The 25,998-nt window shown below is 49.2% G+C and overlaps 1 protein-coding gene across 2 annotated transcripts in view; it reads left to right on the top strand.

The window, feature by feature from the left end:
* The window catches only part of CASK (peripheral plasma membrane protein CASK), a 942,297-nt gene that overhangs the window by 490,440 nt on the left and 425,859 nt on the right, over window positions 1–25,998 (top strand). The gene's annotated exons all lie outside the window — the stretch shown is intronic.

The raw sequence follows: 25,998 nt of genomic DNA, 5'->3' as shown, positions 1-25,998 counted from the left end.
AGCGGAGGCTCTTTGGTTCCGCCTCTCAACTGTCAATCAACTGGTGTACAGGTTCCTGAGCCTACTGGGCTCTATCATATCTACATTTGAAACTGTGTATGGAGTCAGCCTCGACCACATCACTGCCTAGTGCATTCCATCCGTTAACTACTCTGACACTGAAAAAGTTCCTTCTAACGTCTCTGTGGCTCATGTGGGTACTCAGTTTCCACCTGTGTCCCCTTGTTCGCGTCCCACCAGTGTTGAATAGTTTATCCCTGTTTACCCGGTCGATTCCCCTGAGGATTTTGTAGGTTGTGATCATGTCTCCCCTCACTCTTCTGTCTTCCAGTGTAGTGAGTTGCATTTCACACAGCCTTTCCTCGTAACTCATGCCTCTTAGTTCTGGGACTAGTCTAGTGACATACCTCTGAACTTTTTTCCAGCTTCGTCTTGAGCTTGATAAGCTGGGGCCGCATACTCCAGAATTGGTCTTTACATATGTGGTATACAGGGTTCTGAATGATTCCTGGCACAGGTTTCTGAAGGCAGTTCTGATGTTTGCCAGCCTCGCATATGCCGCAGACGTTATTCTCTTTATGTGGGCTTCAGGAGACAGGTTTGGTGTGATATTAACTCCAAGATCATTCTCTGTCCGTTTCATGAAGTACTTCATCTCCCATTCTGTATCCTGTGTCTGGCCTCCTGTTTCCACCGCCTTGTTTCATTACCTTACATTTACTCGGGATGAACTTTAGTAGCCATTTGTTGGACCATTCATTCAGTTTGTTCAGGTCATCTTGTAGCCTCATACTATCTTCCTCTGTCTTAATCCTCCTCTTAATTTTCGCATCATCGGCAAACAATGAAATGAACGATTCTATACCCTCTGAGAGATCATTTACATAAATCAGAAACAGTATGGGTCCAAGGACTGAACCCTGCGGGACTCCACTGGTGACGCTTCGCCAATCTGAAACCTCATCCCTCACAGTGACTCGCTGTTTTCGGTTTCTTAGGTCCTGCCTACATATCCGCTTTCTGCCAATCCAAAAATATATAGTCTGCCCACCCTCTCTTTCTTGCCTGATTTTTGTTGCCTGGTCGTAGAATTCAATTAATCCTGTCAGGCAGGACTTGCCATCCCTGAACCCATGTTGATGTTGTGCTACAAAGTTCTTTCGCTCCAGATGTTCCACTAGCTTTTTTCACACAATCTTCTCCATCAGCTTGCATGGTATGTAAGTTAGGGACACTAGCCTGTAGTTCAGTGCCTCCTGTCTATCTCCTCTTGAAAGTTCTCGTAATCCATCCTATCATTTTTCTGGCTGACGCAAAATTTGCTTCGTTATGCTCCCTAAACGTTTGGTCGTCAGACATCATTATTCCCAAATCCTTTACATGCTGTTTTCCTACTATGGGCAGATTCGATTGTGTTTTGTACCCTGTATTATGTTTCAGATCCTCTTTTTCGCCGTACCCGAGTACCTGGAATTTATCACCGTTAAACATCATGTTATTTTCTGCTGCCCAGTCGAAAACTTTGTTAATGTCTGTTTGTAGTTTTTCAATGTCTTCAGCAGAGGTAATTTTCATGCTGATTTTTGTGTCATCTGCAAAGGATGACACGAAGCTGTGACGTGTATTTTTGTCTATTATTTTTTGTCTATATCCTGGTCCTGGTCTATATTATGTATCCTGGTCCTTGATTCTGTATCCTGGTCCCTGTACCTGTATCCTGGTCCCTGTACCAGTACCTGTATTCTGGTCCATGTACCTGTACATGTATTCTGGTCCCTGTATCCTGGTCCCTGTATCCTGGTCCCTGTATCCTGGTCCCTGTACCTGTATCCTGGTCCCTGTACCTGTATCCTGGTCCCTGTACCAGCCTTGCTCCCTCACACCTGGCATGCCGCGCCTCACAGCTGGCCAGTCACTGCTCTCTCACACCCTCATTTCCTCCGACACTTCCATCAAGCAGTATTCTTCATGCCCTCTTCATTACTAAGTCAGTGTTCGTCAGGGTTTATGTATTCCACTCTTGTGCTATTCCGTTTCATTCTTCTCCTCCATCTCTCTTTACATTCCCCTCTCTTCTTGCTCCCTTCTCTCTTCTTGCTCCCCCCATTCCCTCCAACCTCTTCACACTATTCTTTCCGTACACTCTTTTCTATCGCCATTTTCCTCTTTCCTTTGATATCTGTTTCCCTCTATTTTCTCCCCTAGCCTTCCCTTGAGGAACTGGAGGCAGCAAAAGTAGTAGGCCTACTTCACCTACCTCACCTACCTACCTACCCTGGCCTACCTGGGTCAGGGGCCCAGACCAGATATCATCTTGGTTATCTTGAGGTTATCTTGAGATGATTTCGGGACTTTTTTAGTGTCCCCGCGGCCCGGTCCTCGACCAGGCCTCCACCCCCAGGAAGCAGCCCGTGACAGCTGACTATCACCCAGGTACCTATTTTACTGCTAGGTAACAGGGGCATAGGGTAAAAGAAACTCTGCCCATTGTTTCTCGCCGGCGCCTGGGATCGAACCCGGGACCACAGGATCACAAGTCCAGCGTGCTGTCCGCTCGGCCGACCGGCTCCCTCCTGGTTACTGAAGGAAGCTGCAGAGATCTTGTGTCACCCATTAACTATGGTCTTCATCATTACACTAAGGAGCCGGTCGGCCGAGCGGACAGCACGCGGGACTTGTGATCCTGTGGTCCCGGGTTCGATCCCAGGCGCCGTCGAGAAACAATGGGCAGAGTTTCTTTCACCCTATGCCCCTGTTACCTAGCAGTAAAATAGGTACCTGGGTGTTAGTCAGCTGTCACGGGCTGCTTCCTGGGGGTGGAGGCCTGGTCGAGGACCGGGCCGCGGGGGCACTAAAGCCCCGAAATCATCTCAAGATACATCTCAAGATACATAGGACGGCAGAGCTCTCGTTAAGCTGGAAATGTCAAATGTTGCTCCAATATTCAAGACGGGAGACAGAGAGATCCCCAAGAAGGGGATAGGGATCAGGATACAGGGACCAAGATACAGGGACCATGATACAGATACACAGAGCAAGATACAGGGCTAGACGGGAGACAGAGAGATCCCCAAGAAGGGGATAGGGATCAGGATACAGGGACCAAGATACAGGGACCATGATACAGATACACAGAGCAAGATACAGGGCAAGACGGGAGAGAGAGAGATCCCCAAGAAGGGGATAGGGATCAGGATACAGGGACCAAGATACAGGGACCATGATACAGATACACAGAGCAAGATACAGGGCTAGACGGGAGACAGAGAGATCCCCAAGAAGGGGATAGGGATCAGGATACAGGGACCAAGATACAGGGACCATGATACAGATACACAGAGCAAGATACAGGGCTAGACGGGAGACAGAGAGATCCCCAAGAAGGGGATAGGGATCAGGATACAGGGACCAAGATACAGGGACCATGATACAGATACACAGAGCAAGATACAGGGCAAGACGGGAGAGAGAGAGATCCCCAAGAAGGGGATAGGGATCAGGATACAGGGACCAAGATACAGGGACCATGATACAGATACACAGAGCAAGATACAGGGCAAGACGGGAGACAGAGAGATCCCCAAGAAGGGGATAGGGATCAGGATACAGGGACCAAGATACAGGGACCATGATACAGATACACAGAGCAAGATACAGGGCAAGACGGGAGACAGAGAGATCCCCAAGAAGGGGATAGGGATCAGGATACAGGGACCAAGATACAGGGACCATGATACAGATACACAGAGCAAGATACAGGGCAAGACGGGAGAGAGAGAGATCCCCAAGAAGGGGATAGGGATCAGGATACAGGGACCAAGATACAGGGACCATGATACAGATACACAGAGCAAGATACAGGGCAAGACGGGAGAGAGAGAGATCCCCAAGAAGGGGATAGGGATCAGGATACAGGGACCAAGATACAGGGACCATGATACAGATACACAGAGCAAGATACAGGGCTAGACGGGAGACAGAGAGATCCCCAAGAAGGGGATAGGGATCAGGATACAGGGACCAAGATACAGGGACCATGATACAGATACACAGAGCAAGATACAGGGCTAGACGGGAGACAGAGAGATCCCCAAGAAGGGGATAGGGATCAGGATACAGGGACCAAGATACAGGGACCATGATACAGATACACAGAGCAAGATACAGGGCTAGACGGGAGACAGAGAGATCCCCAAGAAGGGGATAGGGATCAGGATACAGGGACCAAGATACAGGGACCATGATACAGATACACAGAGCAAGATACAGGGCTAGACGGGAGACAGAGAGATCCCCAAGAAGGGGATAGGGATCAGGATACAGGGACCAAGATACAGGGACCATGATACAGATACACAGAGCAAGATACAGGGCTAGACGGGAGACAGAGAGATCCCCAAGAAGGGGATAGGGATCAGGATACAGGGACCAAGATACAGGGACCATGATACAGATACACAGAGCAAGATACAGGGCAAGACGGGAGACAGAGAGATCCCCAAGAAGGGGATAGGGATCAGGATACAGGGACCAAGATACAGGGACCATGATACAGATACACAGAGCAAGATACAGGGCTAGACGGGAGACAGAGAGATCCCCAAGAAGGGGATAGGGATCAGGATACAGGGACCAAGATACAGGGACCATGATACAGATACACAGAGCAAGATACAGGGCAAGACGGGAGACAGAGAGATCCCCAAGAAGGGGATAGGGATCAGGATACAGGGACCAAGATACAGGGACCATGATACAGATACACAGAGCAAGATACAGGGCTAGACGGGAGACAGAGAGATCCCCAAGAAGGGGATAGGGATCAGGATACAGGGACCAAGATACAGGGACCATGATGCAGATACACAGAGCAAGATACAGGGCAAGACGGGAGACAGAGAGATCCCCAAGAAGGGGATAGGGATCAGGATACAGGGACCAAGATACAGGGACCATGATACAGATACACAGAGCAAGATACAGGGCAAGACGGGAGACAGAGAGATCCCCAAGAAGGGGATAGGGATCAGGATACAGGGACCAAGATACAGGGACCATGATACAGATACACAGAGCAAGATACAGGGCAAGACGGGAGACAGAGAGATCCCCAAGAAGGGGATAGGGATCAGGATACAGGGACCAAGATACAGGGACCATGATACAGATACACAGAGCAAGATACAGGGCAAGACGGGAGACAGAGAGATCCCCAAGAAGGGGATAGGGATCAGGATACAGGGACCAAGATACAGGGACCATGATACAGATACACAGAGCAAGATACAGGGCAAGACGGGAGACAGAGAGATCCCCAAGAAGGGGATAGGGATCAGGATACAGGGACCAAGATACAGGGACCATGGTACAGATACACGGAGCAAGATACAGGTATCTTGTCCCCCTTTAACACAAGGGAGACAGACATGAAAGAAACACTAACTATTGAAGAGTGGCGGTAACATCCATTCCATGCTAGATTCCTGTCCAAGTCACCAGGAAAAGGATTTGTAGAACAATTGAGGAAGAACACATTACATAACAGGCAGAACACGATTTTAGTGAAAGACAATCATTCTTAACTTGATTGAATTCCATGACGGGGTCACCAAAATGAGATAAGGAAATTTTGGGTAGATTGCATTCTTCACAGACTGCTAGAAAGCTTTTAATACAATTTTTCACAATAGACTAGTATACGAGATGGAGAGAAGCGGAGACAACGGAAGGCACTAGACTGGGTGCGGGAATACCTGATGGAGAGGAAACAGTGGGTCATAGTGAGAGAGGATGTGTCAGGCTGGAGAGGAAGAGTGAGTGGTGTTCCACAGTTCTCTGTCCTGTCGTAGCACAGAGAGAATTACCGCAGTGATGTTTGTAATTGATGTAAAACACCGCGCAGAGGGAGTGCGCTCGTGAGGACTGTAAGAAGACTGTAAGAGGACTGTGAGAAGACTGTAAGAGGACTGTAAGAGGACTGTAAGAGGACTGTAAGAGGACTGTAAGAGGACTGTAAGAGGACTGTGAGAGGACTGTGAGAGGACTGTAAGATGACTGTGAGAAGACTGTAAGAGGACTGTAAGAAGACTGTAAGTGGACTGTAAGATGACTGTGAGAAGACTGTAAGAGGACTGTAGGGTGCACCAGTAAGACCTTAACACAGTACCGGAGTGGGCACAAACATGGCTCATTGAATTCATTCCAATAAATGTAATGTGTTTAGGGAAGAAGTTGTTGAAACCTTTTCCATCCGCATCCTAAAGGAAAAATAAGTTGACAACGTCGAGAGAGGTAATTAGTGCTTCAGGTATAGAGCTAGAGGCAGGGTATGCAGAGCTAGAGCTCACTTCCCGTAGTTACTGATAGGGAAGCAGTACTTGGCCTCACCCCAACCATTATTAGAATATACAAAATTGAATTACAGAAAGCCTATTAGCCCACGAGCCAACTTCTGTTTATGTAACCTCCGGTGATTCCTTGCGATCTTTTACGTCGTTATCATGTTCCCGATATTCTCTTTATTGCATATTTTTTGACCCTATAGATTGTCCTTATTTCCCATGTAAGGGCCTCACAGTGGAGGTGTATAGAACACAGAAAGCTCTTTGGCCAATTGTGTGTGTGAGAGTGAGTGATTCAGGCGTCTTTTTCGATATATGTCTATATATTAAAAATAATTCCTTCTCATCTCAATGGTTCCATCTAGCGAAGGATCACTGACAAAATTAACCAAAAAAAATGTACCCCGAACTGGCATGGAATGAACCATAGAGACCAAACTTACGCACAGCTTTTGGGCCTCTTAGTTACCGGCAAGACCTTCCCTTAGTGTAGCAAGACCTTCCCTTGGTGTAGCAAGACCTTCCCTTGGTGTAGCAAGACCTTCCCTTGGTGTAGCAAGACCTTCCCTTGGTGTAGCAAGACCTTCCCTTGGTGTAGCAAGACCTTCCCTTGGTGTAGCAAGACCTTCCCTTGGTGTAGCAAGACCTTCCCTTGGTGTAGCAAGACCTTCCCCTGGTGTAGCAAGACCTTCCCTTGGTGTAGCAAGACCTTCCCTTGGTGTAGCAAGACCTTCCCTTAGTGTAGCAAGACCTTCCCTTGGTGTAGCAAGACCTTCCCTTAGTGTAGCAAGACCTTCCCTTGGTGTAGCAAGACCTTCCCTGGGTGTAGCAAGACCTTCCCTTAGTGTAGCAAGACCTTCCCTTGGTGTAGCAAGACCTTCCCTTGGTGTAGCAAGACCTTCCCTTAGTGTAGCAAGACCTTCCCTTGGTGTAGCAAGACCTTCCCTTAGTGTAGCAAGACCTTCCCTTGGTGTAGCAAGACCTTCCCTTGGTGTAGCAAGACCTTCCCTTAGTGTAGCAAGACCTTCCCTTAGTGTAGCAAGACCTTCCCTTAATGTAGCAAGACCTTCCCTTAATGTAGCAAGACCTTCCCTCCGTGTAGCAAGCCTGGCTGCCGGAGTGGCAGTAGTTGAAGGGAAGGTTTTACCATCCCGGCAGCGAGAGCCGACATGACAACAGGGATCCCATCAATGACTGGGAATTAAACGCTGTGATCCGGTCCTCAGTGTGATCTGATTGCCTGACGCGAGCATGAGAAGCCCCACTCAGAAGACTTTGCCTGAGTGTCTGAATAATTCACTTATGAATGGAAGCCTTCAAGCGGATCAAACTCTTATTAATTTTCCCGGCTCGCTGAAAAGAGGCTAATTACTCCAGAGATTTATCTCCCAGGTAAATTTATTGGCCAAGTTTTAATGTGTTTAATATTAATTGGCTTGGATGGTTTATACATTTTAAACTTATTTCTCTCTTAAGATGACAGACTTAAACTTTATTGTTTTAGAGCGACGGTGTTGTTTGTTGCAGGTCGGAGTTCAATCCCCGACCGTCCAAGTGGTTGGGGACCATTTCTTCCCCTCGTCCCATCCCTAATCCTTAACCTTTCCATGTACTATATAGTCGTAATGGCATAGTGAATTATCTTTATAATTAATTTATCTGTATATTTAATTTGACAGTAAAATAAGAACTTAAGTTTTTGCTTGATGTGTACCGTGAGTGTTGTGTACCGTGTGTGTTGTGTACCGTGGGTGTTGTGTACCGTGGGTGTTGTGTACCATGGGTGTTGTGTACCGTGGGTGTTGTGTACCGTGTGTGTTGTGTACCGTGGGTGTTGTGTACCATGGGTGTTGTGTACAGTGTGTGTTGTGTACCGTGGGTGTTGTGTACCGTGTGTTGTGTACCGTGGGTGTTGTGTACCATGGGTGTTGTGTACAGTGTGTGTTGTGTACCGTGGGTGTTGTGTACCGTGGGTGTTGTGTACCGTGTGTGTTGTGTACCGTGGGTGTTGTGTACCATGGGTGTTGTGTACAGTGTGTGTTGTGTACCGTGGGTGTTGTGTACCGTGGGTGTTGTGTACCGTGTGTGTTGTGTACCGTGGGTGTTGTGTACCATGGGTGTTGTGTACAGTGTGTGTTGTGTACCGTGGGTGTTGTGTACCGTGGGTGTTGTGTACCGTGTGTGTTGTGTACCGTGGGTGTTGTGTACCGTGTGTGTTGTGTACCGTGGATGTTGTGTACCGTGTGTGTTGTGTACCGTGTGTGTTGTGTACCGTGGGTGTTGTGTACCGTGGGTGTTGTGTACCGTGGGTGTTGTGTACCGTGTGTGTTGTGTACCGTGGGTGTTACTGGGTGTTGTGTACCATGTGTTACTGTGTGTGTTGTGTACCATGTGTTACTGTGTGTGTTGTGTACCGTGGGTGTTGTGTACCGTGTGTGTTGTGTACCGTGTGTTGTGTACCGTGTTGTGTACCGTTGGTGTTGTGTACCGTTGGTGTTGTGTACCGTGGGTGTTACTGGGTGTTGTGTACCATGTGTTACTGTGTGTGTTGTGTACCATGTGTTACTGTGTGTGTTGTGTACCGTGGGTGTTGTGTACCGTTGGTGTTGTGTACCGTGTGTGTTGTGTACCGTGGGTGTTGTGTACCGTTGGTGTTGTGTACCGTGTGTGTTGTGTACCGTGGGTGTTGTGTACCGTTGGTGTTGTGTACCGTGTGTTGTGTACCGTGTGTGTTGTGTACCGTGGGTGTTGTGTACCGTGGGTATTGTGTACCGTGTGTTGTGTACCGTGGGTGTTGTGTACCGTGGGTGTTGTGTACCGTGGGTGTTGTGTACCGTGTGTGTTGTGTACCGTGGGTGTTACTGGGTGTTGTGTACCATGTGTTACTGTGTGTGTTGTGTACCATGTGTTACTGTGTGTGTTGTGTACCGTGGGTGTTGTGTACCGTTGGTGTTGTGTACCGTGTGTGTTGTGTACCGTGGGTGTTGTGTACCGTTGGTGTTGTGTACCGTGTGTGTTGTGTACCGTGTGTGTTGTGTACCGTGTGTGTTGTGTACCGTGGGTGTTGTGTACCGTTGGTGTTGTGTACCGTGTGTGTTGTGTACTGTGGGTGTTGTGTACCGTTGGTGTTGTGTACCGTGTGTTGTGTACCGTGTGTGTTGTGTACCGTGGGTGTTGTGTACCGTGGGTATTGTGTACCGTGTGTTGTGTACCGTGGGTGTTGTGTACCGTGGGTGTTGTGTACCGTGTGTGTTGTGTACCGTGGGTGTTGTGTACCGTGGGTGTTGTGTACCGTGTGTGTTGTGTACCGTGTGTGTTGTGTACCGTGGGTGTTGTGTACCGTGGGTGTTGTGTACCGTGTGTGTTGTGTACCGTGTGTGTTGTGTACCGTGTGTGTTGTGTACCGTGGGTGTTGTGTACCGTGTGTTGTGTACCGTGTGTGTTGTGTACCGTGGGTGTTGTGTACCGTGGTTGTGTACCGTGTGTGTTGTGTACCGTGGGTGTTGTGTACCGTGGGTGTTGTGTACCGTGGGTGTTGTACCGTGTGTGTGTTGTGTACCGTGTGTGTTGTGTGCCGTGTGTGTTGTGTACTGTGTGTTGTGTGCCGTGTGTGTTGTGTACCGTGTGTGTTGTGTACCGTGGGTGTTGTGTACCGTGGGTGTTGTGTACCGTGTGTGTTGTGTACCGTGTGTGTTGTGTACCGTGTGTGTTGTGTACCGTGTGTTGTGTACCGTGTGTGTTGTGTACCGTGGGTGTTGTGTACCGTGTGTTGTGTACCGTGTGTGTTGTGTACCGTGTGTGTTACTGTACCGTGTGTTGTGTATCGTGTTGTGTACCGTGTGTGTTGTGTACCGTGTGTGTTGTGTACCGTGTGTGTTGTGTACCGTGTGTGTTGTGTACCGTGGGTGTTGTGTACCGTGTGTGTTGTGTACCGTGTGTGTTGTGTACCGTGTGTGTTACTGTACCGTGTGTTGTGTACCGTGGGTGTTACTGGCCTGGCATCCAGCGACCGCTTGGCCACTGTTTGTCCTGTGTCTACCTGTATCTCGGGTGCTTCATCTACCCTTCATCTACCCTTCATACATGTGAAGGGTAGATGAATGGTAGTCACACAGGTATTTCCTTGTTCTCTATTTCAATGTAGATAACCAGAGTAACCCACCCAGGATAACAAGCCTCAGACTCAACACAAGGATAACCAACACCACCCAGGATAGCAAGCCTCGGACCCAACACAGGGATAACCAACACCGCCCAGGATAGCAAGCCGCGGACTCAGCACATGGATAACCAAGACCACCCAGGATAACAAGCCGCGGACTCAACACATGGATAACCAAGACCACCCAGGATAACAAGCCGCGGACTCAACACATGGATAACCAAGACCACCCAGGATAACAAGCCGCGGACTCAACACAGGGATAACCAAGACCACCCAGGATAACAAGCCGCGGACTCAACACAGGGATAACCAAGACCACCCAGGATAGCAAGCCGCGGACTCAACACATGGATAACCAAGACCACCCAGGATAGCAAGCCGCGGACTCAACACATGGATAACCAAGACCACCCAGGATAGCAAGCCTCGGACCCAACACAGGGATAACCAACACCACCCAGGATAGCAAGCCGCGGACTCAACACATGGATAACCAAGACCACCCAGGATAACAAGCCGCGGACTCAACACATGGATAACCAAGACCACCCAGGATAACAAGCCGCGGACTCAACACATGGATAACCAAGACCACCCAGGATAACAGGCCTCAGACTCAACACAGGGATAACCAAGACCACCCAGGATAGTAAGCCGCGGACTCAACACATGGATAACCAAGACCACCCAGGATAGCAAGCCGCGGACTCAACACATGGATAACCAAGACCACCCAGGATAACAAGTCCAAACTCAACACTGGGATAACCAAGACCACCCAGGATAGCAGTGTATTAATAGCATTAAATCCGCTCCAGGAGCGACCGCAGAGGAATGGATGGCCCTTCGGAGTGGGTCTTGGGTGTTCGCTGGTGTGAAGATCCAGAGTGACGGGCAGAAGAAGACGGATTACCGACGGACAGGAGGAGGAGGAGGGACAGGAGGAGACAGAGCTTTATGTGGACGTTTTTAGACAGGACGAGGAAGGTGGTGGAGCGGGGGGGGGGATAGGAGAGATGTGACCACTCCAAGTGAGTGACAGAGAGATATTTAGCACAAATTGGGAGGATCCTGGCGGACAGTAAAGGAGTATGTGTCTCTGAGCTATGGTAGTGAGGGCTTTTGGAGGTTAAAGTCGGTGTGGTGATCGTCCAGTCTGTTGTGGGTTCCCGCTCTGTGGTGAGGCACAGCGCTGTGAGGGGTCCCGCTCTGTGGTCTGCCTTCTGGACACTGTGGACCAAACACCGAGGTACAGACCTGGGGCCAGATTCACGAAAGCACTTACGCAAGCACTTACGAACGTGTACACCTTTCCTCAATCTTTGACGACTTTGGTTACATTTATTAAAGAGTTTACAAGCATGAAAACTTGCCATTTAACTGTTGTTATTGTTATAAACAGCCTCCTGGTGCTTCGGAGCTCATTAACTGTTAAATAATTTAAAACCAAGCCGCCAAAGATTGAGAAAAGATGTACAGGTTCGTAAGTGCTTGCGTAAGAGCTTTTGTGAATCTGGCCCTAGCACTGTTTCTAAACTGTCATCTAGTCTGATAACGTTATATTAACCAGCCTGAGATCTTTCTAACCCAAGATGGTGCTGGAGTTATCAGATAACCTTGCCTGTGATAACTTTGGTCTACGGGTTATCTACACAAACGATTAGGCTCCAACACCTGAGAAAATGTTGACAAGTACCTCGTTGCTTCACTGTTTTAGGTGCAGCAAGTTTACCAAAATAAGATAATAAATATCATGTTTTATATGGGTTATGCAATTGAATTTCTTTCAATTTCTTTTTTTATTATGCACCCCATACCTGCGCTTGAAGCGGCCTGCGGGCCGTTCCAAGCAACAGCCTGGTGGACCAAACTCTCACAAGTCAAGCCTGGCCTCGGGCCGGGCTTGGGGAGTAGAAGAACTCCCAGAACCCCATCAACCAGGTATATGTGGGCCTGCTGGCCGCTCCAAGCAACAGCCTGGTGGACCAAACTCTCACAAGTCAAGCCTGGCCTCGGGCCGGGCTTGGGGAGTAGAAGAACTCCCAGAACCCCATCAACCAGGTATATGTGGGCCTGCTGGCCGCTCCAAGCAACAGCCTGGTGGACCAAACTCTCACAAGTCAAGCCTGGCCTCGGGCTGGGCTTGGGGAGTAGAAGAACTCCCAGAACCCCATCAACCAGGTATCAACCAGGTATCAACCAGGTATCAACCAGGATGTGGTCGGGTGTGAGCCAGGGTGCCACTTCCCTCCTTTCCTCTCCCTCCCCTCCTTCCCTCTTCTCCTGCCCTCTCCCTCCCCTCCTACCCATCCTCCCCTCTCCCCCTCTGATCAGTAATCGCCGGGAATCCCAATTACCTCATTTAAATACTGCCGTTGAGCCCACAAATCCCCCTTGACGGTGGAGTTTAATTCTGAACGCCTCTTAATTTGACGATCTGCCACTGAGGAGTGGGAAGAGCGTCCCTCACCTGAGACACTGAGGGGAACCCGTTGACTGTGAGGGGACACGGGGAGGGGTTGGACCAATTGGCCGAAGGATTGGGTAGGATAGAAGGCTGGGGAGAGTATGGATTGGTAGGATTAGAGAATAGAAGGTTGGAAGTAAGGGATTAGGTGTTGTGTGATGGTAGGACGTGTGTACTCACCTAATTGTGCTTGTGGGGGTTGAGCTCTGGCTCTTTCGTCCCGTCTCTCAACCGTCACGAGACGTGTGTGTGACGTGTGACGGAAGCCGTGACGTGCGGTAAATAGTGTGGGATCACCTAGGAAAATATATTCGAGGTAGGAGAGATTAAGGGCTTGAGAAACAAATGAGGAGGACGGGGCGTGGAGTGGGGAAGGTGGCCCACGTGTCACTGTTATCAGTTAACGATTAGGAGAGGACAGGAATGACAGTCACGAGGTGGCAGGTGGACTCCAGAGGTCAGGGGGGCGTTGTATGATAAGGCTAGAGTGCGGAGGGAAGAGTGAATGTGAGTGCAGATGAATGAGTGAAGATGAGTGAAGGTGAGAATGTGAGGTAAGAGTTAGCCAACCTGGTGCTCCTGGTGTGAGGCTGTACTCATTACCAACCCTTCTCCATAGGTGTTTAAGGCCAGGTGGTTAAGGTGTTATTGAATATACGTATGTGAATATACGAATATACTCACCTAGGGAGCCGGTCGGACCGAGTGGACAGCACACTGGACTTGTGATCCTGTGGTCCCGGGTTCGATCCCAGGCGCCGGCGAGAAACAATGGGCAGAGTTTCTTTCACCCTATGCCCCCTGTTACCTAGCAGTATAATAGGTACCTGGGTCTTAGTCAGCTGTCACGGGCTGCTTCCTGGGGGTGGAGGCCTGGTCGAGGACCGGGCCGCGGGGACACTAAAGCCCCGAAATCATCTCAAGATAACCTAGCTGTGCTTGCGGGGGTTGAGCTCTGGCTCGTTGGTCCCCACCTCTCAACTGTCAATCAACTGGTCCCTGCTTGGTGGGGTTCTGGGAGTTCTTCTACTCCCCAAGCTTGACTTGTGAGAGTTTGGTCCACCAGGCTGTTGCTTGGAGCGGCCCGCAGGCCCACGTATCCACCTCAGCCCGGTTGGTTCGGCACTCCTTAGAGCAAACTATCTAGTTTTCTCCAAGATGTCAACGGTTGTTCCGGCAATATTTCTCCTGGTGTACAGGTTCCTGAGCCTACTGGGCTCTATCATATCTACACTTGAAACTGTGTATGGAGTCAGCCTCCACCACATTACTTCCTAATGCATTCCATTTACTAACTTCTCTGACACTGAAAAATGTCTTTCGAATGTCACTGTGGCTCATTTGGGTAGTCGGCTTCCACCTGTGTTCTCTAGTGCGTGTACCACCCGTGTTAAATAATTCATCCTTGTCTACCCGGTCAATTCCTCTGAGAATTTTGTATGTGGTGGTCATGTCTCCCTAAGCTCTTCTGTCTTCCATCGACGTGAGGTGCGGTTCACGCAGCCTTTCCTCATAACTCACGCCTCTTAGTTCTGGGATTAGTCTAGTGGCATACCTCTGAAGTTTTTCCAGCTTCGTTTTGTGCTTGACAAGGTACGGGCTCCATGTTGGGGCCGCTGATGTCAGCCAGCCTTGCATACGCCGCCGATGTTAATCTTTTGATGTGGGCTTCACGAGACAGATTTGGCAGATTTGGCGAGATGTCAACTCCTAGATCTTGATATCCCTCTGCGAGATCATTTACATATATCAGAAACAGTATAGGTTCAAGGACTGATCCTTTTTTTTTTTTTTTTTTTTGAGATATATACAAGAGTTGTTACATTCTTGTAGAGCCACTAGTACGCGTAGCGTTTCGGGCAGGTCCCTGGAATACGATCCCCTGCCGCGAAGAATCGTTGTTACAACCAAGTACACATTTTACTGTTGAGTTAAACAGAGGCTACAGTTAAGGATTTGCGCCCAGGAAATCCTCCCCGGCCAGGATACGAACCCATGACAAAGCGCTCGCGGAACGCCAGGCGAGTGTCTTACCACTGCACCACGGACTTCCGGGACTCCACTGGTGACGCCTCGCCACTCCGAGACCTCACCCCTCACAGTGACTCGCTGTCTTCTATTGCTTAGGTACTCCCTTATCCAGTGGCGTTCCTTCCCTTTCACTCCCGCCTGCATCTCCAGCTTGTGAGCCAGTCTCTTATGTGGTAATGTGTCAAAAGCTTTCTGGCAATCCAAAAATATGCAGCCTGCCCACCCCTCTCTATCTTACCTGATTTGTGTTGCCTGGTCATAGAATTCCATTAATCCTGTGAGGCATGATTTGTCATCCCTGAACTCATGATGCTGTGATACAAAGTTCTTTCGCTCCATCTTGTATATTGGGACTGCATTTGCTGTCTTCCAAATTTTTAGCAGTTCACCTGTTACCAGTGACTTGTTGTACACCATGAATAGTGGCAGGCACAGTGCTTCTGTTCCTTCCTTAAGGATCCATGGTGAGATTCCATCCGGGCCTATAGCCTTTGTCACGTCCAAATCTAGCAGATGCTTCCTCACCTCCCCGCTGGTAATTACAAACTCCTCTAGTGGTGTCTGTTTAGATATTCCCTCTCTTATGTCTTGGACTTCTTGCTCTACTGTGAAGACCTCCTGGATTTTCTTATTGAGTTCTTCGCACACTTCCTTGTCGTTTGTAGTGAATCTGTCTGCCCCTATCTTCAATTTCATTACCTGTTCTTTCACTGTTGTTTTTCTCCTGATGTATTCACCTAGTTGTGCTTGCGGGGGTTGAGCTCTGCTCTTTCGGCCCGCCTCTCAACTGTCAATCAACGATCATTATTTTTCACACACAAGCACACACACACACACACTGCCACTGCCAATCTTTTGACCATTTCAAACCCCTATTTAGATCAACTTGAAGTGATAGTGAGTCTTCTTCCGTGTTAATTTCCCTACTGATTTTTGTATCTGCAAATTTGCAAATGTTGCTACTCAAACCTGAATCTAAATCATTTATATATATTATAAACAACAGAGGTCCCAGGACAGAATCTTGAGGCACTCCACTTACAATATTTTCCCACTCTGACTTAACCCCATTTATACTAACTCTCTGTTTCCTTTGGTGTAGCCATGCCCTAATCCAACTTAATATGGCACCCCCCAATACCATGAGCCTCTATCTTTTAATAAACATATCAGAATATCACTAAACATATCAAAATATTACTAAACATATCAGAATATCACTTATCATATCAGAATATCACTTAGCATATCAGAATATCACGTAGCATATCAGAATATCACGTAGCATATCAGAATATCACTAAACATATCAGAATATCACTAAACATATCAGAATATTACTAAACATATCAGAATATCACTAAACATATCAGAATATTACTAAACATATCAGAATATCACTAAACATATCAGAATATCACTAAACATATCAGAATATCACTAAACATATCAGAATATTACTAAACATATCAGAATATCACTAAACATATCAGAATATCACTAAACATATCAGAATATCACTAAACATATCAGAATATTACTAAACATATCAGAATATCACTAAACATATCAGAATATCACTAAACATATCAGAATATCACTAAACATATCAGAATATCACTAAACATATCAGAATATTACTAAACATATCAGAATATCACTAAACATATCAGAATATCACTAAACATATCAGAATATCACTAAACATATCAGAATATCACTAAACATATCAGCATATCACTAAACATATCAGAATATCAGGCCAACAATGGCTACCTTCTACGTTGTGCTCATATGCCCGTCCTGAATTGTGGGAAGGAATTATAATACGACAGAGTAGAGATCGTGAGTGGCGAGTGGTGACCCGGAGCTGAAGCTCAACTCACTTGTTATTGCAGTCAGTTGTGTGTGTGGAGGGCGGGTGTCACAGCCAGATGTGCATATGTGGTTTTGAAGTGATGGTGATTATCGCATCGTTCATGTCTAAGTGTTTATATCGCGCCGCGTCTTGAGACACTAGTGCCTGCCTTCCCTCACTTCTCTCCCTCACTTCCTTCCCTCACTTCTCTCCCTCACTTCTCTCCCTCACTTCCCTCCCTCACTTCCCTCCCTCACTTCCCTCCCTCACTTCCCTCCCTCACTCCCTCCCTCACTTCCTTCCCTCACTTCTCTCCCTCACTTCTCTCCCTCACTTCCCTCCCTCACTTCCCTCCCTCACTTCCCTCCCTCACTTCCCTCCCTCACTCCCTCCCTCACTTCCTTCCCTCACTTCTCTCCCTCACTTCTCTCCCTCACTTCCCTCCCTCACTTCCCTCCCTCACTTCTCTCCCTCACTTCTCTCCCTCACTTCCCTCCCTCACTTCCTTCCCTCACTTCCCTCCCTCACTTCCCTCCCTCACTTCCCTCCCTCACTTCCCTCCCTACTTCTCTCCCTCACTTCCCTCCCTCACTTCCCTCCCTCACTCCCTCCCTCACTCCCTCCCTCACTCCCTCACTTCCCTCCCTCCGTCTCTTTCTCATCCCCCCCCTCCCCATCCCCTCCTCCTATCTACTGTTCTGTGATTGGTTAAGACATTAGACAATCTATATTTTGTTATAGATTAATATTTATATTAATTATTATATTTCGCTTCTTATATTTCCTGCAGTCTACAGTGTCATTAGACGGCGTTGTTATAGTGCCTTAACTTGTACTGTGGTCTGCAATATATATATATATATATATATATATATATATATATATATATATATATATATATATATATATATATGGCCTCAATTTATTTGATCTAAAATATTGATTTACCTATAGCAACGTATTTACCTCGATTCCCCTCACCTGCTTACCTTACACCGATCTACATTCCCCTCACCTGCTTACCCTACACCTCTCTACATTCCCCTCACCTGCTTACCCTACTCCGCTCTACATTCCCCTCACCTGCTTACCCTACACCGCTCTACAGTCCCCTCACCTGCTTACCCTACACCGCTCTACATTCCCCTCACCTGCTTACCTTACACCGCTCTACATCCCCCTCACCTGCTTACCCTACACCGCTCTACATTCCCCTCACCTGCTTACCCTACACCGCTATACATTCCCCTCACCTGCTTACCCTACACCGCTCTACAGTCCCCTCACCTGCTTACCCTACACCGCTCTACATTCCCCTCACCTGTTTACCCTACACCGCTCTACAGTCACCTCACCTGCTTACCCTACACTACCATCCGCTCTCCAGAGGCAACCCTAGACTATGACATGACCTTAATTGACATAAGAAGAAAGGTAACCTGCAGAAGGCCTATTGGCCCATACGAGGCAGCTCCTATTTATAACCACCCAATCCCACTCATATACATGTCCAACCTGCGCTTGAAACAATCGAGGGACCCTATAAGAACATGGGAGAGGAGCACAACACTGGTATAATAATATATACAGAATTTGCAAAAGCTTTCGACAAATGTGGTCATGGTCACAGTCCTTGACACTGGGCGCTGTGATCCCGTGGTCCCGGGTTCGATCCCGGGAGTCGGTGAGAAACAATGGGCAGAGTTTCTTTCACCTTGATGCCCCTGTTGCCTAGTAGTAAATAGGTACCTGGGAGTTAGTCAGCTGTCAGTGGCTGCTTCCTGGGGGTGGAGGCCTGGTCGAGGACCGGGCCGCGGGGACACTAAGCCTCGAAATCATCTCGAGATAACCTCTCAAGATATGGTGTTATCGCACACAATGTGCTCACAAGATGAATTACCTCTTAACGAACATAACCCAGAGTGTAATAGTCAAGCAAATCAGATCAGGATCCTTCACAGTGAAAAAGTTCAGTCGCCTGTGGTATTGTGCTTGAACCTGAACGTCTTCTCGTCCTCATATAAGACATACCTTGCGGTGATTTCGGGGCTTAGCGTCCCCGTGGCCCGGTCCTCTACCAGGCCTGGTTGCTGGACTGGTCAACCAGGCATAGACACAGAGACAGAGCCAAGGGTATAGTTTATAGTACTGTATCAACCTCAGAAGATGACACTAGGATTGTCTTGAGAGAATACAATATAGACGACACACCAAAGCTAGTCAGGTCTTTCAATTGGCTACATAAAATAACATGTTTATTGAGGATAAGTTACACTTGCTGCGATGTGCAGAAAACAACAAATAGAAAACGGAAACCATATCAAACTACATCATTGGAAGAATAAATTATATAAATTATGTCGGAAAATCTTACCTTTAAAGAACACAATAAAGTAACTTGTCACAAATGCAATAAAAATAACAGGTTGGATATCAAGAACCTTTCGAACATGAGATGCCGTACGAGTAATGATACTTGTTAAGTCTGTGCTCTCTAGAGTGGAGTATTGTTACATAATAACAGCCCCTACCTTGAGGTGCTTCCGGGGCTTAGTGTCCCCGCGGCCCGGTCGTCGACCAGGCCTCCTGGTTGCTGGACTGATCAACCAGGCTGTTAGACGCGGCTGCTCGCAGCCTGACGTATGAGTCACAGCCTGGTTGAGACTGGCCTCATTCAAAGCTGGAGAACGTACAAAGACCATTTACTCTCCGAATCCACACAATAAAACATTTAAATTATTGGCACAGTTTCAGATTTGTAAACTGGTATTGTCTAATGTGCAGGGCAAAAAAAAGAGAAATTTATAATTGGATGACATTGCAGGGACTGGTTCTAAAACTGCAAACGGAGATAACTCCACATGAGACCAGAAGGCATGGCAGGATGTGCAGAATACCCCCGTTGAAGAGCAGAGGTGTAACAGGTACTCTGAGAGAGAACTATCAACATCACAGGCCCGAGACTGTTCAACACGCTTCCACTACACATAAGGGGCATAACTGGCCGACCCCTTACAGTGTTCAAGAGAGAACTGGATAAACACCTCCAAAGGATAACTGATGAACCAGGCTGTGACTCATACGTCAGGCTGCGAGCAGCCGCGTCCAACAGCCTGGTTGACCAGAAGGCCCGGTCAGAAACCGGGCCATGGGGACGTTGATCCCAGGAACCTACAACAGGTAGCAAACAAGTAAAACTTCTTTCCCTACTCATTTCCCCAGCGTCACTGACCTGACCTTCCCCCCCCCTTCCTCCAGCGTCAGTGGCCCCCCCCTTCACCCCAGCCCCCCCCTCCCCACCTTCCCCCCCTGCCCCCCCCCCTGCCCCAGGGCGTCTCCTGGGGTGGGGCGCTGCGGACTGCGGCGAGAGCAGGCAAGGTGTGGAGGCGGAGACTGGTGAATGATGCAGGGTAACCCCCACCTCACACCCCTCGCTCCCCTCCCTCCTCTAGTCCCTCTCTGGTGGTCAGGTGGCTGTCCTCGCCCCTCTCTGGTGGTCTGGTGGCTGTCCTCGCCCCTCTCTGGTGGTCTGGTGGCTGTCCTCGCCCCTCTCTGGTGGTCTGGTGGCTGTCCTCGCCCCTCTCTGGTGGTCTGGTGGCTGTCCTCGCCCCTCTCTGGTGGTCTGGTGGCTGTCCTCGCCCCTCTCTGGTGGTCTGGTGGCTGTCCTCGCCCCTCTCTGGTGGTCTGGTGGCTGTCCTCGCCCCTCTCTGGTGGTCTGGTGGCTGTCCTCGCCCCTCTCTGGTGGTCTGGTGGCTGTCCTCGCCCCTCTCTGGTGGTCTGGTGGCTGTCCTCGCCCCTCTCTGGTGGTCTGGTGGCTGTCCTCGCCCCTCTCTGGTGGTCTGGTGGCTGTCCTCGCCCCTCTCTGGTGGTCTGGTGGCTGTCCTCGCCCCTCTCTGGTGGGGCGAGGCTGTTGTGTTGGAGGCTGTGATTTCCTGGTTTTCTTCTCTCTCCCTGCACATCTTCCTTGTTTCTACTGACGCGCTTCAGGTGCTGTTTGAGAGAGATATGATTGTTTAAGTATATTCCCTGGGCATCCGGTATATCTTTCATCTTCTGCACAGTATACCACAGCTCAAGTAGTTACCCATAACCTGAGCACTGATACACGTAGGGGCCTCGTAGCCTGGTGGATACCGCGCAGGACTCGTAATTCTGTGGCGCGGATTCGATTCCCGCACCAGGCAGAAACAAATGGGCAAAGTTTCTTTCACCCTGAATGCCCCTGTTACCTAGCAGTAAATAGGTACCTGGGAGTTAGTCAGCTGTTACGGGCTGCTTCCTGGTGTGTGTGGTGTGAAAAAAAGTAGTTAGTAAAACAGTTTATTGACAGTTGAGAGGTGGAAGACAGCTACACAGTATCTCTTAGAATTACGCAGGTAAACAACAAATGTAACATATTTGTTTACTACAATGTCGGTGCTGGCTGTAGAAGTTGAAAAAACATTGTTTTACTTCGAAATATACTAATTTTATAAGAAAATTCGACGTAAATAGGAGGCAGTAGAGCTCCGATAAGCCAGCGCTAAATCTTCAATATGAAGAATGTTGCTGCTCTCTGATTGGCCAAACGAAACACAGTAGTGACCTCTATCGGCACGCAGGTGAACCAACAAATATCTTACCTAAGTGCACCTACGTGAATTGCACCTAAGCATCTTCATAGGGCACACTTAGGAACCTTCGTAGCAAACCCACTTACGAAGAAATACATGGAGCTTCGTGAATCTAGGCCCTGAGCACTGATACAAGTAGTTACCCATCTTGAGATTATCTTGAGATGATTTCGGGGCTTTAGTGTCCCCGCGGCCCGGTCCTCGACCAGGCCTCCACCCCCAGGAAGCAGCCCGTGACAGCTGACTAACACCCAGGTACCTATTTTACTGCTAGGTAACAGGGGCATAGGGTGAAAGAAACTCTGCCCATTGTTTCTCGCCGGCGCCTGGGATCGAACCCAGGACCACAGGATCACAAGTCCAGCGTGCTGTCCGCTCGGCCGACCGGCTCCCATAACCTGAGCACTGATACAAGTAGTTACCCATAACCTGAGCACTGATACACCTAGTTACCCATAACCTGAGCACTGATACACCTAGTTACCCATAACCTGAGCACTGATACAAGTAGTTACCCATAACCTGAGCACTGATACAAGTAGTTACCCATAACCTGAGCACTGATACAAGTAGTTACCCATAACCTGAGCACTGATACACCTAGTTACCCATAACCTGAGCACACATTGTTAATTTTCACTGTTAACTGGTTAAATAATGTAATTTATATTTACAAACTGTATTCATAAATGGCTGTACATTTATAATTGACTTGATTTACAAAATTGAAAGTAAATATACAAATAAAGAGTATATAACAAATACAATTATAATTATATTATTATTAATACCTATAACTTTATTTTTATTGATATTGTTAATAACATTAATAACATGAAAAAGATTTACACATACATTCTTTTTTTCCAATTAGTTTTTTTTTCTTTCGCAAAAAGTTTAAATCTAAACTGTGACAGGGAAAAATTCTGAGGTAGCGAACGAATTGTGTCGTTGAAACCATGACAAGAAAACTCCAAATTGTTGAATTTTTTATATATTGTTAAGACTTTTTTTTTGTCTTGGCTGCGTGAGGATTTTTGGTTAGGCTGTTGTGAAGAATTTTGTCTCCGGTTTCGCAAAGAAAGAAATGCAAACTTTCAAACAATGAGACATTGTTTGTCATGGGGTCGAGGTGAATAGGTATGTGTATATGCAGATGTGAACACTTGGCATGTTCATATGTTATATAGCCTCTCTTGTTCAATTGTTCCTCTGGTCCATAGCCAGGCCTCTCTTGTTCAACTGTTCCTTATAGTGAACATGTCTTCATTGTTCACTTGTTCCATTCCTCAAGTGGTTAGGTTCATGGTATAACTAGATTTGTTCTAGTTGGGGTCACCAGGGGTCGTATAGGTGGGGTCACCAGGGGTCGTATAGGTGGGGTCACCAGGGGTCGTATAGGTGGGGTCACCAGGGGTCGTATAGGTGAGGTCACCAGGGGGTCGTATAGGTGGGGTCACCAGGGGTCATATAGGTGGGGTCACCAGGGGTCTTATAGGTGAGGTCACCAGGGGGTCGTATAGGTGGGGTCACCAGGGGTCGTATAGGTGGGGTCACCAGGGGTCGTATAGGTGGGGTCACCAGGGGTCGTATAGGTGAGGTCACCAGGGGGTCGTATAGGTGGGGTCACCAGGGGTCGTATAGGTGGGGTCACCAGGGGTCGTATAGGTGGGGTCACCAGGGGTCGTATAGGTGGGGTCACCAGGGGTCGTATAGGTGGGGTCATCAGGGGTCGTATAGGTGGGGTCACCAGGGGTCGTATAGGTGGGGTCACCAGGGGTCGTATAGGTGGGGTCACCAGGGGTCGTATAGGTGGGGTCACCAGGGGTCGTATAGGTGGGGTCACCAGGGGTCGTATAGGTGGGGTCACCAGGGGTCGTATAGGTGGGGTCACCAGGGGTCATATAGGTGGGGTCACCAGGGGTCATATAGGTGGGGTCACCAGGGGTCGTATAGGTGGGGTCACCAGGGGTCGTATAGGTGGGGTCACCAGGGGTCATATAGGTGGGGTCACCAGGGGTCGTATAGGTGGGGTCACCAGGGGTCATATAGGTGGGGTCACCAGGGGTCGTATGTGTCGAGTGCTCTGAGGTCTTCCCTTGGTGCTTCGAAGCGACACATTGGTCACCAGCGTTGCATACGCCGATGACATTATCACATTTAGGTGCTGGAAGAATGGGCTTTTAGAGTAGAAGAACTCTCGAAGCCAGGTAAACTACAGGCACGGACTACGCCAGCTTCCAGGTTGTCTTTCATGCCCTCTTGCCTACTTCAGGGCTTAGCGTCCCTGCGGCCCGGTCCTCGACCAGGCCTCCTTTTCGTTACCCACCCCCAGGAAGCAGCCCGTAGCAGCTGACTAACTCCCAGGTACCTATTTACTGTTAGGTGAACAAAGGGGCATCAGGGTGAAAGAAACTCTGCCCATTTGTTTCCACCTGGGGATCGAACCCGGAACCTTAGGACTACGAATCCCAAGCGCTGTCTACTCAGCTGTCATGCCTCAGGTCAGGTTATCTTGAGGTTATCTTGAGATGATTTCGGGGCTTTTTAGTGTCCCCGCGGCCCGGTCCTCGACCAGGCCTCCACCCCCAGGAAGCAGCCCGTGACAGCTGGCTAACACCCAGGTACCTATTTTACTGCTAGGTAACAGGGGCATAGGGTGAAAGAAACTCTGCCCATTGTTTCTCGCCGGCGCCTGGGATCGAACCCAAGACCACAGGATCACAAGTCCCGCGTGCTGTCCGCTCGGCCGACCGGCTCCCTCCCTAGTGCCGGCGTCAAAGTTTCAATGTTATTTCCAGTAATATTTCTTGTTGTGTCTGGTGGGGGGGGGGGGGGGGGTGTTCTTTTACACTTTCTACTGCCTCTTACAGTGTCTTGTTGTTCACCCTGGGACACTGTTCACCCTGCGACACAGTTCAGCCTGGGACACAGTTCACCCTGCGACACAGTTCACCCTGCGACACAGTTCACCCTGCGACACAGTTCACCCTGGGACACAGTTCACCCTGCGACACAGTTCACCCTGGGACACTGTTCACCCTGCGACACAGTTCAGCCTGGGACACAGTTCAGCCTGGGACACAGTTCACCCTGCGACACAGTTCACCCTGCGACACAGTTCACCCTGCGACACAGTTCACCCTGGGACACAGTTCACCCTGGGACACAGTTCAGCCTGGGACACAGTTCACCCTGCGACACAGTTCACCCTGGGACACAGTTCACCCTGCGACACAGTTCACCCTGCGACACAGTTCACCCTGGGACACAGTTCACCCTGCGACACAGTTCACCCTGCGACACAGTTCATCCTGGGACACTGTTCACCCTGCGACACAGTTCACCCTGCGACACAGTTCACCCTGCGACACAGTTCACCCTGCGACACAGTTCACCCTGCGACACAGCCCACCTTGCGACACAGTTCACCCTGCGACACAGTTCACCCTGCGACACAGCCCACCCTGCGACACAGCCCACCCTGGGACACAGCCCACCCTGCGACACAGCCCACCCTGGGACACAGCCCACCCTGCGACACAGCCCACCCTGCGACACAGCCCACCCTGCGACACAGTCCACCCTGTGACACAGCCCACCCTGCGACACAGCCCACCCTGCGACACAGCCCACCCTGGGACACAGCCCACCCTGCGACACAGCCCACCCTGGGACACAGCCCACCCTGCGACACAGCCCACCCTGCGACACAGTCCACCCTGCGACACAGTCCACCCTGCGACACAGTCCACCCTGCGACACAGCCCAAATACATGAACGGTCTACAGAGGACACAGCCAAGACAAAGAGCTGGTCCACTGTATAACTCAGGCAACACAGAAGAACAGCTCTCAATGGGACAAAGCAGTCCAGAGGAACTAACAAGATTATTCCAATGTAAACGAATGTCTTTAGCGAGCGAGCTCTCTGCTGCTCCGTGACCTCGTGCGCTCTTAACGAGGCGGGGTGCGTAGGGAGGGGGTTGGGGGGGATGGGGGTGATATAGCATGGGTGGGGGGGGTTACAGAGCATGGGTGGAGGGTGATATAACACGGGAGAGTTAGTTACATAAAGGATTGTGGGGGATGATTATATAACTGTCTTTGTGTGGGGTGGGGAGGTAGGGGGGCTGTGGGGGGGTGGGGAGGGAGAGGAGGGGGGGCAGTGGGGGGTGGGGAGGGAGGGGGAGGGGGCTGTGTGCGTGCGTTAGCGAGTAATTTTGTGTTTCGTGCTTGCGTGCGTTCTCCCAACTCGCAAAAATTAGCATATATAAAGTCCAAGTTATAACTATGTCAGTTGTGTGGTGGGAAGGATGGCGCTCCTTAACACTCACCATTCTCTCGAAATTGTATTTACTAACGGTATCGAGGCCGCATCTGGCCGTAATTAACATTATTATGATAATCTACAGAGTGTGATACTTGAAGATCACTCAACACAAGTGAGTTGATGAGTAGACAAGGACCAGCAACCTGGTCCTGGTCGAGGACCGGGCCGCGGGGACGCTGAGCCCCGGAAGC

Source organism: Procambarus clarkii, chromosome 87 (genome assembly GCF_040958095.1).
Source record: "Procambarus clarkii isolate CNS0578487 chromosome 87, FALCON_Pclarkii_2.0, whole genome shotgun sequence".
In the NCBI taxonomy this organism is placed as follows: domain Eukaryota; kingdom Metazoa; phylum Arthropoda; class Malacostraca; order Decapoda; family Cambaridae; genus Procambarus; species Procambarus clarkii.
This window is presented reverse-complemented; position numbering and strand designations above follow the sequence as displayed.